At 40.3% G+C, this 21,838-nt stretch overlaps 1 protein-coding gene across 2 annotated transcripts in view; it reads right to left on the reverse strand.

Annotated features, from left to right (window-relative positions):
* The window catches only part of NFKBIZ (nuclear factor of kappa light polypeptide gene enhancer in B-cells inhibitor, zeta), a 33,034-nt gene extending 11,545 nt beyond the window's left edge, over positions 1–21,489 (reverse strand). Inside the window, exons 1-2 of one of the 2 annotated variants that reach the window (XM_011955027.1) lie at positions 21,297–21,489; positions 19,792–19,867 (exon numbers count right to left, since the gene is read on the reverse strand). The gene's annotated coding sequence lies outside the window, so the exon portion shown is untranslated. The remainder of the gene's footprint in view (positions 1–19,791; positions 19,868–21,296) is intronic. The other variant, XM_011955029.1, reaches the window with a different exon arrangement.
* Between the last annotated feature and the right edge of the window lie 349 nt (positions 21,490–21,838).

Below are 21,838 nucleotides of genomic sequence, written 5' to 3' on the forward strand. Positions count from 1 at the left end.
CCTCTAGGCCCCCGCCGGGCCTGGGAGCTCGGGGAGAGGGCGGGCGGCGCAGGGCTGGGCCTGCAGAGGGAGGCGGGTGTCAGCGGTGGGAACGGGTCGGCCTGGTTCTTGGGGACTGGCAAGTCCGGAAGGAGCGCGCCCCTCACCCCTCTGCCTGCCCTGGCGCGGCGAGCTGTTGGCCCAGTTAACGCATCTCTGGAAGGTTCTTAAGGGCCTGTCTCCTTGGGCGCCCCAGCGTAACCTCCCTTCTCAAACAGCTTTTGTCGACGTTTTTAGGCAACATCCCGAATTGAAAGAGATGTTGGAGCATTTTTATGTTCTCAAATTATCTTCTGGGACGCAAATAATTTTTTAGGTGCAGCCATGAATAAAAAGTAATGCCACACTTCTGTATCATTCTGTACTAGAACAAAGCCATCTTAGCAAAATAATTAATACACAAACATATAGATGTCTGTATTATACATAGACGTAATTTTTTAAATTCTGCATAGCTTTACATTGCATCTGATAAACTAACACAGTAATTTTGACCTTTCCTATCTTGAATACTTTTTTCCAATGGATTTATACAACTATCTGTTCAACTAGCAAAAAATGCAGGAATGATAAGGTTAAGTACACACATGCTATGTTAAAAGAAACCGATTATGATTAAATAACACGAGGGATACAAAGTTCAGTGAGCCACCTAAAAAGAGAAACAACAGGTCTGATAAAGGAAAAAGGAGGTCAGAAGGAAAATCTTTGCAGGGGTGGTGGCATAGTTCCTAAGATAGTTCCTAAAGGATGGGGGCGGGGCATGGGGCCCACAGCATTTACAGAAAGAACAAGAGCAAAGAATTAAGGGGAGCGTTCATATTAGAGTGTACGGTCCCCTTTTACGATTGTCAAGAGATAGACGATGACATTAAACATAAAAGGTAACTTGGTGCCTTTGGGTGGAGCACCTCCAGCAGCTGAGACAGTGGAATTTTATTTAATAAACATTGAGGAAACATGAATTTTAGGTAGGCAAAATTAATCTGCAAGCAGTTGAGAGAAGATGAGCCCAGAGGCCATTAGGATCCACTGCAGTAGCCCAGGAAATGACTGGGCACTGGGGCAGATACAGTGGGAAAGGAGAAAGTAAATGGAAAGAAAGCAGAGCTGGGCAGCATTGCTAGGGCAGAACCCACAGGTCTGGCTCTTTTGGAGGTGGGGAGCAATGAAAGGGTCCCCGGTCAGGCCATGGCTTGCAGCCATGACCAGGTGAACAGGGCCACCAGCTCCAGATCACAAGGAAAACACCAGAGCAGAAAGTTAGGGTTTTAGGAGGAAGGGAGGGACACCATGAGTTTGGATTGTTACTCAGTATTAGTAGGTGGTGTAAGACCCTGGTGGGGACAGGTCCAAAGTAAATACAGCCATGCCCCACAAAATGATGTTTAAGTCAACAATGAACTCCATGTACAATGGTGGTCCTGTAAGATTGTAATACCATATTTTTTACTGTGTCTATGTTTAGATATGTTTAGATAGACAAATACCTCGGTTACAGTTGCCTACAGTGTTCAGTACAGTAACATGCTGTGCACGTTTATAGACCAGGAGCAATAGACTACACCATAGAGCCTAGGTGACTAGTAGGCTAGACTATCTAGGTTTGTGCAAGTACATTCCATAATGTTCAAACAACGACAAAATCACTTAACGACACATTTCTCAGAATGTATCTCCATCGTTAAGCAATGCATGACTGTATTTCCTTGTTTCTCACGAGTGTATTTCCCTAAAACTTCTTGCTGTCTCTCCCTCTAACTTTTTGATAACTTTAAAAAATAAATAAATAAAAAACAAAACAAATCCCTTGGTGTATCTGTGGAAAATACAAGACTTCAGTAATTGCAATTCCTTGGACACCAAAATCATTTAAAAGATGCTCCAAATAAGATGTTGAGTGTGATGGTTAATTTGATGTGTCAATTTGACTGGATTAAGGCATGCCCACGCAGCTAGTAAAACATCATTTTGGGGTATGTCTGTGAGAGTGTTTCTGGAAGATATTTGCATTTGAATCAGTAGACAGAGTGAAGAAGATCCCCCCTCGCCAATGTAGGCAGGCATCCTGCAATCCACTGAGGGCCAGAACAGAACAAAAAGGCTGAAGCTATCTTCTTGAGCTCGGGCATCCATCTTTTCCTACCCTTAGACATCAGCACTCCTGGTTCTTGGGTCTTCAGACTCTGACTAGGACTTATACCACCAGCTCGCCTGGTTCTCAGGCCTTCAGGCTTGAAGAACTAGAACTGCATCACCAGCTCTTCTGGTTCTTCAGCTTACGGATGGCAGATGGTGGGACTTCTTGGCCTCCATAATTGTGTGAGCCAATCCTTCAAAATAAATCTGTTTCTACATATTCGTATGTACCCTATTGGTTCTGTTGCTCTGGAGAACCCTAATACGTTAGAGTTTCTCAATAAAATCTATTTGAATTTTGTTTTCTACCTACTAATATTTTATGTATAATAAAGGATTTAAATGCCCATTCAAATAAATCCATAGAAAGTAATTTTTTACAAAATTAATTATCCTCCTGTTTTAATTATCTTCCCATTTTGCATGAGATACGAAAATTCAAGCCACAAATTCATGACCTCTGGAGAACTTAATATAGACCAAGATAATCAACAAAAGACTAATGTTTCAACATGAAGTTTTCTGGCAATGCCAAAGCAATAGTACTGTTTGACAAGACCGCAACCCCCAATGCCCAGAAGCCCTCCCACACACATCAAAAACAGTTGTTAATATCGCTACCAAAAAAGACTTTGAATGTACTTTGCTTTATGTAAATGTCGAAATACAAATTCAGTTTGATCTATCAGGTCAAATGATAGGATGCTGCCATTGTTCTAATCAAAGATGGTTGAACACTCCTGCTGTGGGAGACAGCCACCATGTTACGAGGACACTCCCTGGAAAAGTCAGCTGAGGCCAACAGCCAGCACCAATATGCCCGCCATGGGAGTGAGCTGCTTTGAAAGTAGATTCTGCCGCCGCACATCAGGCCTTCAGATGACTGCAGCTCTGGCCGACATCTTGACTGTAGTCTTATGAGAGATTTTGAGCCAGAACTCTCAAAAACACTCAGAGATTTCTGATGCACAAAAACTCTATATGAAATATGGGAACTTGAGAATTTGTCCAGTTACACTGCTCCATCAAAAGCAAAGAAGAGATTAAAATCCTCATCAAACTGACTCTGGAGCCTCATCTTTTGCTTTAAAAAAAGAGATTAGAGGATTCACTTCCTCCAGACTCAGATGTACTGTCTACACCTAAAGATACAGAAAAAGATGAAATGATCTATCAGAGAGTTCTGTGACAACTCATAGAGGGGAGAAATCTAGTCCAAAGCTACTGGAAGAAACATATATGAGAATGCTATCTTTCCCCAGGCTTTATAAATGTTAATAATTTACCTTATTGTATCTTATGCAGTAGAACATTTTTGCATAGTTTTATGGTGTCAGTTAACATTGTAACACTATCTTGAGACCAATAATTCAGAGTTTCAAAAAAGGAATTGAGGACTGGGCTGGGTGCAGTGGCTCACACCTGTAATCCCAGCAATCTGGGAGGTCACGGCAGGAGGTATTGCTTGAGCCCAGTATTGCTTCAAGACCAGCCTGGGCAATATAATGAGACCCCATCTCTACATAAAATTAAAAATTAAAAAATTAGCTGGGCATGGTGGCACATGCCTGTGGTCCCAGCTCCTTGGGAGGCTGAAGTGGGAGGATAACTTGAGCCCAAGAAGTCAAGGCTGCAAGCAGTTGGCTATGATCATACAACTGCACTCCAGCCTGAGTGACAGAGCAAGACCTTGTCTCAAAAAAAAAAAGGAATTGGATTTTTTTTTTTTTTTTGAGACGGAGTCTTGCTCTGTCACCCAGGCTAGAGTGCAGTGGCATGATCTCAGTTCACTGCAAGCTCCGCCTCCCAGGTTCATGCCATTCTCCTGCCTCAGCCTCCCAAGTAGCTGGGACTACACGTTCCCGCCACCACGCTCAGCTAATTTTTTGTATTTTTAATAGAGATGGGGTTTCACCGTGTTAGCCAGGATGGTCTCAATCTTCTGACCTCATGATCCCCTGCTCCTCAGCCTCCCAAAGTGCTGAGATTATAGGCATGAGCCACTGCACCCGGCCGGAATTGGATTTTTAAGTGTAGATGTAATGAACTTTTGAAAAGCTAAGGACAATTTGGAACAGCTTTTCAAACTTGAGATGAAAAAGCCAGTATCTTACAGGGTAAGTTATTATATTACTTTGGCTGCAGAAATGAACACCACAGGCGAGAGACCAGTAAAGCCTGGTAGAGTTTATTTTGCTGAATGCTTTCTAGATGAAAAGTCAGCAAAAGAAATCACAGCACTGCGACTTCGCAATGATACAGTAGCTCACTGAATTAAAGACTTAACTGCAAACTGGTTTTGTCTGCAGAATTGCACTCTTGCCTTAGAAATGGATAGGTTTATGGACTGTCTGGACTTGCTATTTCAGTTATATTCACTTACAGCACCAGCCAGTCATCAAAGGTCTTTTATTTGAATGCATGACAACAAACGCAAGGAATGCTGAAACATTCAAAATGTACAATAACTTTTCAAATCTCATCATTTATCCTGAAACAGTTGTGTTTACATTTGAAATGATGGTACAAATGCAATGGGTAAAACTACTGGTGCCTTAAAACACATCAAGGCAGTGGCAACAAAATGAACTAGTAATCACTGTATTCCTCACCACTGTCTACTTGCAGAAAGAAAAAGAAAAAAAGCCAGTTTCACCTAAAAAGTCCTGGACGAAACACTAACAGTCTTAATTGACTCTTGTATACATCATTTTAATATTTTATGTGGCAAAATGGGAAATATGCATAGAAGTTTGTGCTGCATCCTGAAATATGACAATTGTCTCAAGGAAATGCACTTGTCTATTAGCTTGAACAATATGACATTGCCATTTGTTCTAATCAAATACTGTTTTGAGTTGTGAGTTGAGCTGCCCTCTGTTTTTCATGGAATACCAATTATACTTGACTGACAAGCTGTGTTTCAGATTCAGGTATTTGTCAGTTTTTGGTTTTGTTTTGTTTTTTAATGAACAAAGTGAGCCTGTCATGTCAAGGAAAATAACTAACAGTATTTATTGCCAATAATAAAATTCAAGTTTTTGAATAAAAATTACAATTTTGGGAAACTTCTGTTGGACACCTTGAGCTTGATAACTTCCTAGTTCTAGAAGACTTTTTTGATAAGCCCAATGGTGATGTGCTATTAACAAATGTGATTTTTTTAATATTATATAATGAAATGTGGCAACATTTAGAAAATTTGCACAACTTAATTAACTAATAATTTCCAAATGAACAATGCAAGACATTGTAAAATCATACATGGGTGAAAGAGCCATTCAAAGTGTGAGAGTGGCCAATGGATTTTAATGTATCAGAATATAAAAAGTTCACTGATATGGTTTCAGGTTCCATCTTGTATCTCTCCTTTAAGGAACTACCACTTGTTTTGGTATAATATTAAATTAGAATATCCAAATTACCTGAAAAGACTATTAAGCTATTTCTTCCTTTTCCAACTACATATGTGTATGAGACCAGATTTTCTTTATATTTTCACCAACATAACATATTGTGACACATGTTTCTTTTTTAAGAGACAGGGTTTCACTCTGTCACTCAGGCTGGAGTGCAATGGCATGATTATTGCTCATTGTAACCTCTAACTCCTGGGCTCAAGCTCTCCTCCCACCTCAGTCTCCCCAGTAGCTAGGACTACAGGGATGCTCCACCAGGCCCGGCTAATGTTTTTTATTTTTCATGTTTTGTAGAGACGAGGTCTGGCTGTGTTGCCTAGGCTTGTCTGGAACTCCTGGCTTCAAGTGAACCTCGCACCTCAGCCTCCCAAGTCACTAGGATTACAGGCATAAACCCCTGCACCTGGCCAACTGCAACAAAAGAAATGCAGAAGCAAATACGAAAATCTGTCTTCTGTAAAACCGGACGTTAAGAAATTTGCAAAGATGTGAAACAATACTGTTTGCATGAAGTTTATTTTTAGAAAATACAGTTTTTAAAAATAACTTAGTAAGTGAAGATTTAAATAAATTTTAGGGATCGAATGTAGACAATGTCCTATCAGTCAACTCAATAGTTCCAGATTGGACTCATCATTGTTGAACACCTGGTTCTGAAACTCTCCTCTCTTCTCCATCTCTAATTTCCGCTATCCAAGACAGGCCTTGATCTCTTACCTGATGCAAATGATCACCCATCCTGCCCTGCCCACTTAAAACCCATCCTCCAGACTGCCATCAGCATGCCAATGGGATGCTGGAATGCCAGGAATTCTTCGGCCAGGTCTAAGAATTCCTCCACACCAGTGGTGTTCAATCTTTGGGCTTCCCTGAGCCACAGTGGAAGAAGAATTGTCTTGGGTCACACATAAAATACACTAACACTAATGGCAGCTGATGAGCTAAAACAAAAAAGAAAAAAGAAAAAAAAAATCACGAAAGAATCTCATAACATTTTAAGAGAGTTTATGAATTTGTGTTGGCCCACATTCAAAGCCATCCTGGGCCACATGCAGCCCATGGGCCACAGGTTGGACAAGCTTGCTCTACGCTGTTAAAAAATCCTTCAGTTACAAATCTGCACGTTGTGCACATGTACCTTAGAACTTAAAGTATAATAAAAAATAAAAAAATCCTTCAGTGGCTCTCTACTGCTTTTAGCATGGAGTCCAATCTTCTTAGAATGACAGATGTCCAAGCCCTGCCTTCCTCACAAGCTTCATCTTCCTCGTTACCTTCAGTAATACGAAACTGAATATAGTTTCCCACAGCTCTGGGACTTTGCTCTTGCTGTTCTTCTCTCCTCTTCCTCACCCAAAAACTCATGCTCACTTAATACCCAACACTCACGCAAGACTCACTTAATACCCAACACTTCTGGAGCCTTCCCTGACCCTCCCACCCTCCCTTCCTCCTCTGACCCCAACTGTCACCCCCACTTCTGGGCTAAGGGCTCTTCCTCTCAGTCTCCACATAGACTTCTATCATAGCTCTTAGGATGTGCTAAAATTAACCATTTATGAGTCTGTGTCCTCTATTCCACTATAAGCTCCCGAGACATGTATCCCTTGTCAATAGCCAAGTACCTGTTACTTAGTAGGTAGTTACTTGGTACATATTTAACTGGATGGTAGAAACAAGTGGAAATGCTTCCAAAATTATTTTATGTCAATACTGTACAGACATCAAAACAAATACTTCGGCCCCTTGAATTAGAATCTCCTCATTCTCTGCACTTGGATTATTATAAAACTATTTTCATCTATCTCGTAAATATAAAAACCCAGCTGTCTTTTGCCCAGAATTCTTTGTAAAGAACATAAAATCTTTCAGGAGCTTTCAAAACAGATATCATCTTATGTGTTGACTTGTTGAATGCTTTCCCTTAAAAATAATAATTTGTTATTATCCCCATAGCAATGTAAAACATACTTCAACATCTCAAGAAACATTTAAACTTCAGGGTATTCTAACAGATTTTTCTAACGCAGATGAGTAAATCAGACCACATATTTTCAAATTCCAGTTATTCTTCAATATGGTAGTGCTCTATAAATGTCAGGTACTCTTCTAAGTACTGGGACACAGTGGTACATCAGACAAACACTCATCTCTGTCTTTGTGGAGCTTATACCTGGCTGTGTGAACATTCTGGTCCATGTAGTATCCATATAATAGAAACAATTACTATTTCTGAGATATATGAACTCAGTTCTACTGGTACTCATATACTTCCCAATAGGCCACCTGACCAACCAGGCTATGGCACAGACAGCTGTAGTTAGTACGTTCTATAAGCTGTTTCCTTACAATGGTGTAACCTATTATTTTGTATGTTTTAATCTGGAAAGATCAAAAGGTTGTCTTTAAAAGTAATTCTCTAGGTCCTGTTTGCAGTAAATTATTAGCACCTGATGTCAAAGCATAGTACACCATATTGAGGAAATTTCTCCAACCAGTAACCTGATCATCATACAGATGAATAAGCAAAATGTTTGCACATCTCAGAACATCCTGCTCAGTGCTAAGAGAATAAACTTGATATGCCGTTAAGTACTGTATGTATAGTATGTACAATGTTGCATATTATGGACTGATTGTGTGAAGACAAAATTAATAGTGTCCCTGGAGTCATCTCTCTGCATCTTCCTTTTATATGAAAGTATCAGAGGAGATGCCATATACCACTTTGTCCTCCCCACAAATATTTTCTGAGCACCCACAATGTGTGAGTGAGTCATCCACCATGTAAAGTAACTCCACTGCTTCCCAGCAGGTACGAAAGGTCTGTCCTCTGATGGGCGGCCAGAGAGGCACCTTGCACAAAGTCAGGTCACACAGCTGAACATCCCAATAAACAGATGCCTTATAAATAGACCCTGAATCACAGCAATGCTACAATACCCTGAAATACTTTTTCAGCATCCCATCCTTCTAGCCCAGCAGGAATCCAAGTGTATAAACTGAAAACAAAACAAATTTTTCTTCCCCTTTAACATTTCATTTCTAAAGAAATGAAAATTCTTCCATTTGATTTCAGAACATATCTATATACTATAAAATGCATATGTTTCATGCAGAATCATATATATGATGGAGTGGTGTTTGGTGTTAGTCTGAAGGGCTATCTGTGTACCACTCTCTCTCTCTAAGAGTTATAACCAAAACTCACACAAGACATCCATATGAAACAAATACACTTTCTTAACTTTCACCCTGTAAGCGGTTCTTAGCTCATGAGGGCGTTTTCTGGTTTCTATTTATAATGATGAACTTTATCCACTATAGACACTTACAGATAAAAATGAGGTAGGTGAGCTTTGTCCAAAAAGGCAGAGAGCATTACAAGTTCCACGGCTTCTTCTGCTTTCTGACTTGTTGACAACTCCAGAAGTTTCATTTCCACACATATGAATGAAAGCATCCTCCTAAACGCTGAATGTGGGAATACTGTCAACTCTTGCCTGCTTTAAAGGACACTAGGCCGGGTGCGGTGGCTCAAGCCTGTAATCCCAGCACTTTGGGAGGCCGAGACGGGCGAATCACGAGGTCAGGAGATCGAGACCATCCTGGCTAACACGGTGAAACCCTGTCTCTACTAAAAAATACAAAAAACTAGCCGGGCGAGGTGGTGGGCGCCTGTAGTCCCAGCTACTCGGGAGGCTGAGGCAGGAGAATGGCGGGAACCCGGGAGGCGGAGCTTGCAGTGAGCTGAGATCGGGCCACTGCACTCCAGCCTGGGTGACAGAGCGAGACTCCGTCTCAAAAAAAAAATAAAAAATAAAAAAATAAAGGACACTAAAATCTGAACTGCCTTAAAACAGAATGGTGAAGGACCAAAAAGTATCTTCTAATCCCAACTCCCCTTTCTCCCTCCTTTTTTCCTCTCCATTCTTCTTTGTGACACTCTTTCCTACATAAATCCGCAGATTCTAGACAGTAATACATAGTGCAAAATTACCCAACCCTGGACCCTTCTACTGTAAAAAATGTACATGCTCTGGGAAAGGATCTCAGTTTTCAGGAAGCGAACTAATGAGCTAATTTACATTGTACTATAAATACATAACATTGTTACTTTTCCTGATAATATTTACTTTTTAGGGAGAAAAATCTGAAGGCAATTAACCCCAAAGAACTGAGTATTTTATAGTTGAATTTTAGGATCTACAGAAATTAAGTAAAGAAAATTCTGACCGAAAGACGCTTCACCATTCCTTTGTATGAGGCTTTGGTCTACATGGACCTGCAAAGGCCTAAAGCTAAGAAACTTCTAACCATTATACTTTTCCTTTATATTTTGACTTAAACCTTCTGTTTTCCCCTAAAGAAAAGGCTAACCTTGGAAGGTTAAATTGAGCTTAAACTGAGCTCATTAATATAGAAAAGGAGTACAGTACTAATAAATGTTCAGTACATAGTTGCTTCATAAACATGTTGATTAGAATTTATGTTTTTCAAAACTTTCATATCCAAAATCTTCTTCCCCTTTCCCTTTGTAACACAGATAACACATATTTGTCAAACTAAACGAGGGATAAGAATATAATGTTATGTCTTATTTAAAGGCATGAAAGCCTTATATGCCACATTTTTTCAAGAAGAATTTTAATTCTGGAACTTTTAATTCAGAATTTAAAACGAGGTTTTTGTTTTGGGGGATTTTAGGAAATTTTGTTTGTTTTTATAAGTCTCTAGGGATTTATACTGAATTTCTGTAAACAAGGACAATAGTGTGTGCCAGACAGAAAGACTAATTATAAAAATGTTTAAGATCTGAGAAGGAGAAATCAGCTTACACCACGTGTAACATATATTAATACCAACAAAATAGTAATAAATCATAGATCCATAATATAATAATACTTTGGAACACTGATAATGTTTATAATAACTACCACTATTTAATATCTACCATATGCGGAATACTGTGTACTTTATATACATACGTTATCTCTAATGTATGTAACAGCTGGGAGAATGGTCAAAGATAGAGGTAAAATACACAGTTATGAAATCTTGCCAAACACAATGAATACTAACAGACAAAATACATCAAACATGCATAGCTATCAACAGGAATAATTTTATGAAGGAATAATTTAATACTGGAATTAGTGAGGAAATCTGAATTCTCAGTTACTAAAAGACTATGCAAATTTAATACAAAGTTGATGACAATTATTTATTCAAACAATCACCTTACCTCCCCCAAATTGCTTTTGCTTACATTTTCTGGATACTTTAGGCCAGGAGTTGGCAACTACGGCCTGCAGGCCAAATCCAACCTATTGCACAGCCGTCACCTAAAAATGGTTTTTACATTTTAAAATGATAATATTTTAAATGTTTGTGTAAGTGCCTGCATAATATCCTCCATCTTGTCTCTTGGCCCACAAAACCTAAATTTTTACTATATGGCCCATTACAGAAAAAGTCTGACAACCCTTGTTTAAGCAAAAGTGCTTAGAGGCACTGCAGTATCACGGCTTTGAAGCCTGCATACCCATCTGTGCCTTTTACCAGCTACGTGACCTTGGGCAAATCTCTTAATCTCTGAGCCTCAGTTTGCTTGCCTATACATTGATCTACAAGTATCTAAATCAAATTTCTAATATGGCATGAGATAATGTGCAATGTATGTCAAGTACTTGACACATCCTAGACACTTAATAAGTGTTAGTTCCCTTCCTGTTCCCATAAATTATTATGACCATTGAGTAAATCTCCCTCCTATTTGTGTGCATATGGCTACAGGGAGTGGAAAATGATTGATTACAGATTAGACAAAACCTGTTAGTCATACCTCGCATCTGCATTGAATTTTTCTCCCAGAGCACTTTCATACATATGCAATCAAACTGATTACGAAGGAGTATAATCATAAAAATATCATAATTGTAGAATTTGTAAGTCAGACAACTATTATAGTGAACAGTTCCTAAAGATGCACTAAACTGGCCATAGGTTCAGTAAACAGGTTCGACGTCCTTCTCTTTTTCTCTCTTTCCAACAAGCGTGCTCAGAATTTCATCTCCTAATCTGATTCTGGATTTTATAGACTTGTCCTGTTGCCCTGCAGAGTGTCCTCTTCCCATCAGCCTACATCATTCCGTACAGTGTTAAAGTTCCATAAAATTCTAGCAAACAAGGGTCTGGGGGACCCAAAGTTAATTCGGCAGTAAAGAGGAGAGGATGGAAACCAACAAAGTCCCCCTTTAGTTTTACATGTTCTGTTCAGCTTAACTCTCAGATTCTTCGATCTGTGATTCTCACCCCTGTGTTTTCCACCTGACAGGCATGGCGTGCCCCATCAGAAAGGTGCTCTGCGGCCTATACGATTTTTCTTTTTTTCTTTTCTTTTTTTTTTTTTTTTTTTTTTTTGAGACAGGATCTCACTCTGTTGTTCAAGCTAAGTGCTGTGGCTCAATTACCCACTATGATTTTCAAAAAGGGGGATGTGTGGCCCTTGAAAACATTTCCTCAGCCATTTTTTAATAGTCCTTCAAGGAAGAATTCCCCATCTGCTGAAGAACTGCTTTAAATGACTTAACACAATAATTCTAGTGCCAGGTATACCACTCAGACTAGTGAAAAAGAAAAGCTAGATTTACTGAGAGTCTTCACCTGTATGAAATACACGTAGATTCACATTTAACTTTGATTATGATCCCTTAGAAAAAGGAAAGAGTAGACTTGGTTTAAATGCCTATCCTACCTAAGGTTATATCTTATGACTTCATGACACCATCCCATAATTGGCAGTACTCCCCGAGAAAAGAATAGAGAATGGTGTAAACAAATTTCTTATGTTCGTATCATCTGGCACCCATATAGGTACAATGAGATGGCAATCTTTAAATACAGGTATGGTGAGCAAAGGGAAAAGAGACCTCACAGAAACCAAGGACTCCACAAATAACCTATGAAAGTTACAAAAAATATAAAAGTAGATACGAATAGATAATCTGATCAAAGTAACCAGAGTGCTGAAATGCCTGGCTTTTTAAAGACAGTCATAACTACTTTCTCATAAAGAAATGATGGTAGCAGAGAAGGAACCAGGTGATCTTGGTTTGGGGAAAGTACAAGTTAAGGGAAAACACAGAAACAAACCCAAGTTTTTAGGCTGGATATTTAGAGATTCTCAAATACATGTGTCTATACGTTCATTTATTAAAAGACATTTGTTAAAGAACAAATTTTTACTTTAAGAAAAGATAAAAGGGAAATATCGAGCAATCTAATTATCAAATTAAATGATACTGATTGTAGAAATTCACCTATTCATGGATTCACTCAGTAAATATTTATTGAGTACCTACAATGTTCCGGACACACTTCTAGATACTATGAATACAGTATTGAACAGAAAGGCCATCGATGCCCTTACAGAGCTTATGTTCTACTGGGAAAGACAGACAATAATCAAAAAGCTATATAATATAATGCAGGCGGCCATGATGTGCTATAAAGAAAAGCAAAGTAAGGTCAAGGAAGAAAGCCAGAAGTGCTATTTTACCTAGAGAGTTCCTGGAGTGCCTCCCTACTATCCTCCAAACCAATGTGACAACAAAGCAGTTTCAGATCTGAGCATTCTTGTCTCTTGTCCTTCTTGAAGTCTGAGCAATCTTATCCACTTCTACAGGTTCAATTCTGATCTGTGTAGAGTTGATTCCTATTACTAGCTCTGACCTTTTCTCTGAGTTCTAATTCCATGTTGCCAAGAGTATAATCAAGTCTGAAATGAAACTTGCCATATCCCCCACTCTGTCCCTCTACCCTCACCAAAAGATTATCTTCATTTTTCCAGAAACCTCTAGAGGAATTAAAGATTTGACTATTTCAATTCTTTTATTCCACTATAGAAAAGTGTTAATAGTTCCCTCTCCAAAATGGTTCCCATTCACCCCTTAGTACTCTACTCATTCTAACTACCTTTATGTTTAAGAGTAGCTGGAAGTTTGCTTGAGAAAGCAATGACATTCATGTTTTCCCCTGCTGGACACAACTCTACCCTGTGAACTTCCATATCAGAACTAAATGTCTGTGCCTGGTTTTCACATCCTCTCAAATCAAGCTACATCAAACCTATCTGTTATGGACTGAATGGTGTCCCCCCAAAATTCACATGTTGAAGTCCTAACCCCCAGTACTGCAGAATGTGGCTATGTTTGGAGACGGCGCCTTTAAAGAGTGTAAGTTAAAATGGGCTGTTGGGGTGAGTCCTCATCTAATCTGACTGGTATCCTTACAAGAGGGAAGAAACACCAGGGATGTCCATGCACAGAGAAAATGCCATATGTGAGGACATAGTGAGAAGGCAGCCATGTACAAGTCAGGAGAGAGGCCTCAGGAGAAACCAAAACTGCCAAGACCTTATCTTGAACTTCCAATCTCCCAGAAGAGTGAGCAACAGATTTCTGTTGTTTAAGCCACCCAGCCTGTGGTATTGCATTACGGCAGTCCTAGCCAGCTAAAACATTATCCCATCATACTTCTATCTCTGTTCTTCAACATGCAGTCCTTATGAGTATCTTCTAAAATAGTACACTAATTCTTGCCCCCAAATTTTTACCCAAGCTAGAATTCTTGCCTGTAATATTTTTCTCCCCTTGATTAAAAGCATGGGGTTCTGAAGTCAAACAAACCTGGGTTCAAATCCAAGCTCCATTCACTTAATAACCATCCAGCTTTAATTAACTTCTCTAAGACTGTTTTCTCATCCATAAAATGGGTATATTAACTGAATTCAGCCAGTAAGTAGGTTAGATGTGGTAGTGTCACGAGATGCCTAACACAACTCCTGGCATATAATATACACTCAATGATGGTAGTTATAATTATTATTCAATTTTCAAAGTTCTAATTAATACTTTATTGTTAAGCATTTTGGCCTCTTTGGACTATCGGCCCAACTTGAAGAGAACATAGGAGAAGAGGAGGACTGTTACAGGGTCAAGTCTGGAACCCTTCAGGGCCTTGATGTTGCCTGCAAACAGTGGACAGCTGATGTGATGGGGAGCCATTCAGGGGTTTCGAACAAGGTAAAAGCACAATCACAGTGGCAGCTGTGTGCAAGTGATCAGGAAAGACTCTGCAACAGTCAATGTGACAGGTACTGGAGGTCTGAACTCAAGTGGTGCTCCTGGGCATGGAAAGAGGGGAACTGTTTAGAGATTTCACACATTTAATCTGTAGGACCGGCAAGAGACTGAACACAGAAAGAGAGGGGAGGGGCCGGGTGTGGTGGCTCACGCCTGTAATCCCAGCACTTTGGGAGGCTGAGGCGGGTCAATCACCTGAGGTCAGGAGTTCGAGGCCAGCCTGGCCAACATGGTGAAACCCATCTCTTCCAAAAACACAAAAATTAGCCAGGCGTGGTGGTGGGTGCCTGTAGTCCCAGCTACTCCGGAGGCTGAGGCAGGAGAATTGCTTGAACCCCGGAGGCAGAGACTGTAGGGAGCCAAGATAGCACCACTGCACTCCAGCCTCGGCAACAGAGTGAGACTCTGTCTCAAAAAGAAGACAGAGGAGAGGAGAGGAGAGGGGAGGGGAGGGGAGGGGAGGGGAGGAAGAGAGATGAGGGTCAGAGGTTACTCCAAGGCCTTGAGGATTATACTGGTGGCACCAAGAACAGAAACAGGAAAGCCAACTGAAGGAGAGTAGGGGAGGCACCAAGTCTGATTTTAACCTTCACATTCGGTTCACTGCACTGCTCCTGCCACTCTACCTCACCCCTTATCTGCACTCTGATTGGAGAAGTCTCTGTGCCCTTCTCATCCAGTAAAATTTCAAGAAAGAATCTAAAAATTAATTCACACCAAGGCATCAACAGTAACCCTTCTTAAAGGTTATTTGCATTTTAAGAGAGGCTCCCAAAAATGAACAACCATGAAGTTTGGAGAGCCGACAAACCTAAGTGAGGTGTGAGGTGGAGAAAGCATGTCCTTTAACATTATTATCACTACCCAGCCCACCTCCTGCCTGCTACAATTTGGCTGCAATCTGTCACTCTGCCCCAGATTTTGACATTAGTGTTGGGTTTAACAATCCCTTTCTTATCTAAATGCTGGATACTGTTCAATACTAGAGGTAAACATACACAACTGTTTTCATTGGCTGTTTACAAGATATGAAACCTTACCACAGAAGAGCAGGGTTGGGAAGGTCCATGATGTATCAGCCTCTGCCATCTTTCAGACTGTTCGTCTCTCATGATACTAGAAATTCCAAGGGTAAATTTGGCAGTCTTGCCCAGTGATCACTTTCAGTTTCTTCAAACTCTTACCTTCCACCTCAAATTAAATGCACCTCCTTTCCCCATAGCAGAGATACAACATAGAAAGTTCTTATGGCCTTCAGAACAACTTTTCACAACTGTTATGATTAAAAAAATAAATCATCCTTTCATTTTTTTTCCATCCTGGGTTATTTGTTCAACCAAAATTTAGGAAGTCACCCTGTGCTATGCTGCAGAGGTAAGGGAATGGGAATGGAAGGGGAGGGAGAAGGGCAACAATCAGAACTCACACAATTCCTATCTTCAAAGTGTTCTCAGTTCATCTTCATTCACAAGACCTAATCCCCACATCTGTGGATCATCTTTGTAGCTCTGGCCCTTTTAAACCTCCAGCAAGCCTCCCTAGGTTTAAGATGTGGAACTCTACTGCCAGTGGTCCAAATTTCCAAAAAGATCTGACCCATATGGAATCTAAGTGCATTGCCTCAATGATTCTCATAGGAGTTATTCCCAACCACGCACATCTTCATAAGTGTGTGCACTGTAGTATGTGGCCACCATGCAAGGGTGAATAAATAGGAGACGTTGTTTTAATAGTGGTGCTGAATCATTCAGCAGATTTACTCAGAACTTCATGTCATTTTCTGTCACATATTCACGGTGTACGCACTTATTCACTGCACTCTGCCAAATACTGCACAAAATGAATGAAAAAGAAATTCATCATGGTGCAGCCACTGTGTAGACTAGTATGGCAGTTCCTGAAACAATTAAACATAGAATGACTTGATATATCCCCAAAAGTAATGAAAGCAAGGATTCCAACAGATACTTCTACACCCACGTTCACAGCAGCACTGTTCACGATAGTCAAAAGATAGAAACAATCCAAGCGCCCATGGACAGATGAATGGATAAACCAAGTGTGGCAGGCACACTTACACACACGCCGGAATAGTATTCAGCCTTAAAAAGGATGGACATTCTGACATTTATACAACATGAATGAACTTTGAAAATACTACGCTACATGAAATAAACCAGTCATAAAAAGATAGGTATTATATGATTCCACTTATATAAGGTATGTAGAGTCATCAAATTCATAGAGACAAAAAGTAGAAGGGTGGTTGCCAGGGACTTGGGGGACGGAGGAATGCAGAATTATTGTTTAATGGATATGAAGTTTCAGTTTGGGAAGATGAAAAAGTTCTGGAAATGGCTGGCGGTAAAAGTTGTAATATGAAAAGTACTTAGTGGCACTGAACTGTACACTTAAAAATGGATAAGATGGCAACTTGTGTATCTTTTATCACAATTTTAAAAAATATATTTAAAGCATTTAAGGATATAATAGAATAAAACTTTCCTGAAATAAAGAAATATAAAGCCAGGCATGGGGGCTCACACCTGTATCCCAGCACTTCGGGAGTCCAAGGTGGGAAGATCCCTTGAGACCAGGAATTTGAGACCAGTCTGGGTAACATAGCGAGACCCCATTTCTACAATAAAAAAGAACAAAGAAGCTTGGCATGGTGGCATGCACCTGTAGTAGTCCCAGCTACTGATGAGGCTGAGGCAGGAGGATCATTTGAGCCCAGAACGTAGAGGACACAGTGAGCTATGATCATGCCACTGCACTCTAGCCTGGGTGACAGAGGCTCAAAAACTCTGTCTCACAAAAAAAAGCAAATCTTTGTGTGACTGAGGCAGGTGGATCACTTGAGGTCAGGAGTTCAAGACCAGCCTGGCAAACATGGTAAAACTCCATCTCTACTAAAAATACAAAAATTAGTCGGGCGTGGTGGCATGTGCCTATAGTCCCAGCTACTCAGGAGGCTGAGGCATGAGAATCCCTTGAACCCGGGAGGCGGAGTTTGCAGTGAGCCGAGATGAGGCTACTGCACTCCAATCATGGGTGACAGAGGGAGATTCTGTATCAAAAAAAAAAGAAAGAAAGAAAGGAGAGAGAGAGAGGAAAAAGAAGAGGAGGAGAAGGAGAAGAAGGAGCAGGAGAAAAGGAGGAGGAGGAGGAGGAGGAGAAAAGAAAAAAGAAAAGAAACTAAAAATGTTGTTCCTCCTCTGGAAACCAGTACTTTTAAAATCCATGAAAAATGAGGATGTAGACACAAAGCAAGACACAAAAAGACAACAAACCACAGAAAAATATTTTGACCTCAGTTGAATAAGTACATGCAGAGCATTTATAACGGAATGTCTCAACCTTTCTTTCAGTATTAGACCCACTACGGAGCCTTTTTAGACATCTTTTTCCTAATCATCCCCTGATGAAAGTTTAATACCACAGATATACTGTATATCTGTAATGTACTATGCTCCCTTTCGGGGTCACAAACCATTGTAATAGCTAAGATTTTTCCCTGAAGAACCAATTTTTGCCCTCTTGTAGATAATATCACACTCTCTGAGAATGCATGATTTACAGTACCAGACCCTCTACAGATTCACAGTAGTAGGCTGTCTAGCAAACTTGACTGAAACAATCAGAGGACTGGGGATGCACATAAACTACTCAATGTTAAAATGTATCCAAAAGTCTTCTACCAATATTAAAAGTGCCTGCATGTTGCTAAATATCTGAACAAACAGTGAAAAAATCATTTTTAATGTCTCCAAATATCTGGAGGTTGGCATTTTATAGATATAACATCTAGGTAATTAACGGTATTTTGATAAGTTTAATTCAGATATTTGGTATCATGTATACAGAACGTAGCATTGTGATTATTGTTTAATATAACCATGACAGAATTCACCATTTGTCATGGTGAAGTCTATCAAAAAGACACATGCACCTGTGTGTACATTGCAGCACTTATTCACAATAGCAAAGACATGGAATCAACCTAGACGCCCATCAACAGTGGACTAGATAAAGGAAATGTGGTACATACACACTGTGGAAATCTACACAGCCATAAAAAAGAATAGAATCATGTCCTTCGCAGCAACATGGATGCAGCTGGAGGCCATTATCCCAAGTGAATTAACACAGGAACAGAAAACCAAATACCACATGTTCTCATTTGTAAGGGGGAGCTAAACATTGGATACTCAAGGACATAAAGATGGCAACAAAGACACTGAGGACTGCTAGCGGCGGGAGGGAGGGAGGGAGGCAAGCAAGGGCTGAGAAATCACTATGATCAGGGCCTGGGTGATGGGATCAGTTGTACCCCAAACCTCAACATCACGCAATATACCCAGGTAACAAACCTACACATGCACCTCCTGAATCTAAAATAAAAGCTGAAGTTATGAAAATAAATAAATAAAATAAAACTAATTACAGCTACCTAAAATGCTGTCGGGCTAAATGAGATCTTGCTGGTAAGCTCCCAAAACAAGTGTTTAATAAGTGTTCATTCCCAATCCACTAACTCCATCAGTGGCAGTAAATATTTTCATTCACTACGTTCGAAAGGAAGGTATTTTACTTCACAGACAATCCCAAATTAAAGGAACAGAAAGTGCTTTAATCAGAAACCACATATGCTAGCTTTAAGGAGCCTCTTCACCAAAACTATGAGGGGGCATGATGCTCTCCAAGCCTGTTAAAGATTACTTAACCCTGAAACTGTCAGTAATCAGAGAGCTGACTTCCCCTCTTAGATGTATTCAAATGTCCTCCTGCTATGGAAAACAGCGGAAATTCAACAAATTGGTTTAAAAAAATACTACTAAGCCACACACACACACACACAAACTTAGTTCTCATGAAATCACAGTAAAATGCCTATAAGTAAAATTCATAGTAATTTTGCAACAACTTCAAAAAAACGGCTAATTTAAGAAAAGAATCTTAGAAAAATCCCACCACCCTCTTTGACATCAGCCAGGGGCTAGATAACACCTGGATGCTACTCGTTTAGAAATATCAGCCCTTCTCACCCTCGGGAGTTCAGCATCAGGCCAAGAAAGCCAAAAGGTGAAGTTCAGCCAGGGCCCTCGAGATCTTCCTGTTAACCTGGGAGAAAAAATCAAGAGGCCTCCAGTTCAGTGTCAGCTATGAGTCAAAAGAAAATGGTGTTTTCAGAAGCAACTCATTGTTGGTCTCAGAACAATTAGAAAATCTTTCCCCTCAGTAATGCTTTCCATGGCTTTGTAGCTTCTGAAAGGGTTTCTTTTGCTCTCTGAGAGCAGGGTCTGTTTCAAGGCAAGAAAAGAGAAGGGTTTGCTTCCTTTTCCTCAGTGAGGAAAAGTCTGTATCTGAACAGCTGGATTATGCTGACCTTGGTCATCACCTCCACACTGGAAAGGATGCTGCCAAACGTTTCCCGTCTCATCTGCGCTGTGCACTGATGTCATGTGCTAACTCCTCTCAGACTGACTCCTCTGCCGCCGCAGTGCTCCACGCCAGTACCCTCCCCAACTGTGTCTTTGACCTCAGCAGGATGATGTCAGAAAGACGGTGGGGAGGGGTGGTGGACTATACACTGTATTTTGAAGCCAAATAAAAAGACTGCAGGGTTATCTGCATGTTTAGATGATCTGTGTGGCTGATGCCCTGCTCCATCTGGGATTATGTGGGGTAGTGAATGAGACTTGGAAACTTTTCTCTCCTTTTATTGTTTAAACAACCCACTATCTAAGAGAAGCAAAGAAATATTCCACCCAGCCAAATATTTCTTTAGCTGTCAGATTTAAATAGAGGGAATATATATTACCAAATGCTTAAAATTTATATAACTGTCATCCTCTTTGGACAGCACCTTCAGCCACTACAGCAAATCCACTAATCCCAATGAAAAGAATCTCTAATCCATTCTATTTAGAAACATGTTTTTATTCAAACAAACCCCTTAACATATACAGATTATCATGAATCTGGGGGTCCAGTCAAATCATCAAATTTCAGGTTCTCCTCATTCATAAAATGGCTATTCATACATTTTAATTTTACAGAAGTAATGTAAGAATGAATGAGGGCATGCTATAAAGTACTTCAATTTACTCTGATATATTTTCCCATATAGTTTCATGTCTATGCTTGGTGGGAAAGTACACCTCTAAACCCACACATCAAATCTCCTGGGAGGCTTCTGCCTCGGGATATCACAGTTCTAGGTCACTGACAGAAGATACAGTGTTATATTAGATTTATGACACTTCATCACGCATTCTATCGATCTCCTCCATTAGTATCTTAGTCCTTCCTGGGCCTTTAAAGCAAACAGACATGATTCTTGCTATTACTAAACTACAAAAACGTCCGAGATGTTCTTTCTCCAAAAAACTATCCCCCAATATTTTGCCCCAAAGCAAGTATGGCTACTCAAACACAAGAGAGTGACTCCAAAGTTAAGAATCTGACTATGGGAATAGGAAAGAAAAAGAAAAAAAAAAATCTTAGCATTTAAGATATTTTAATAAAACATCAAATAATAAAAATATACCTTTCTGTTTGAAGAGTCAAGTCAAACAAATACGTAAGAGGAAATCAATTGTTTCCAGCTCTAATCAGCGATAATAACCCAAGTACGTGACAGCATGAGAAAGAAGATCAGTTTCCTTTTGAGGTTACGTGATAAGCAGCAGCTAACAGCCTTTTTCTCTAAGAACTCGCCATCTGACCTCGTGGCAAGAGGAAGCTCGCCCCTCGCACTGGCGCCCTTTATAGCGTTCGCTTTCAGCTCACCACTCGAGTGAGGACGGGGGCGGGGGAAGCTAAGAGCCTGTTTTCTAAAATACAGAATACGGTCATCCTCTTGTTCGAACTGGGTTGCGTGGGCACTGAGAACGGCCAGAGGAGGCAGGGAGGGGGTAGCGAGGACTAGGTTTGTGGATTTTTTTCTGCACACTGGAAATTCCCAGGCCAAAAAGGTACCGACCCGAGTCCCGGACATTCCCCTCGAGGGCTGGCTCCAAGACCTGGACTGGAGCCGCAGGGAGGAATCAGAGGCAACATCTTCAGACAAAACTTTTTCCTTAAAGATGT

The sequence above is a fragment of the Colobus angolensis genome, unplaced genomic scaffold (genome assembly GCF_000951035.1).
Source record: "Colobus angolensis palliatus isolate OR3802 unplaced genomic scaffold, Cang.pa_1.0 Scaffold393, whole genome shotgun sequence".
NCBI lineage: Eukaryota > Metazoa > Chordata > Mammalia > Primates > Cercopithecidae > Colobus > Colobus angolensis.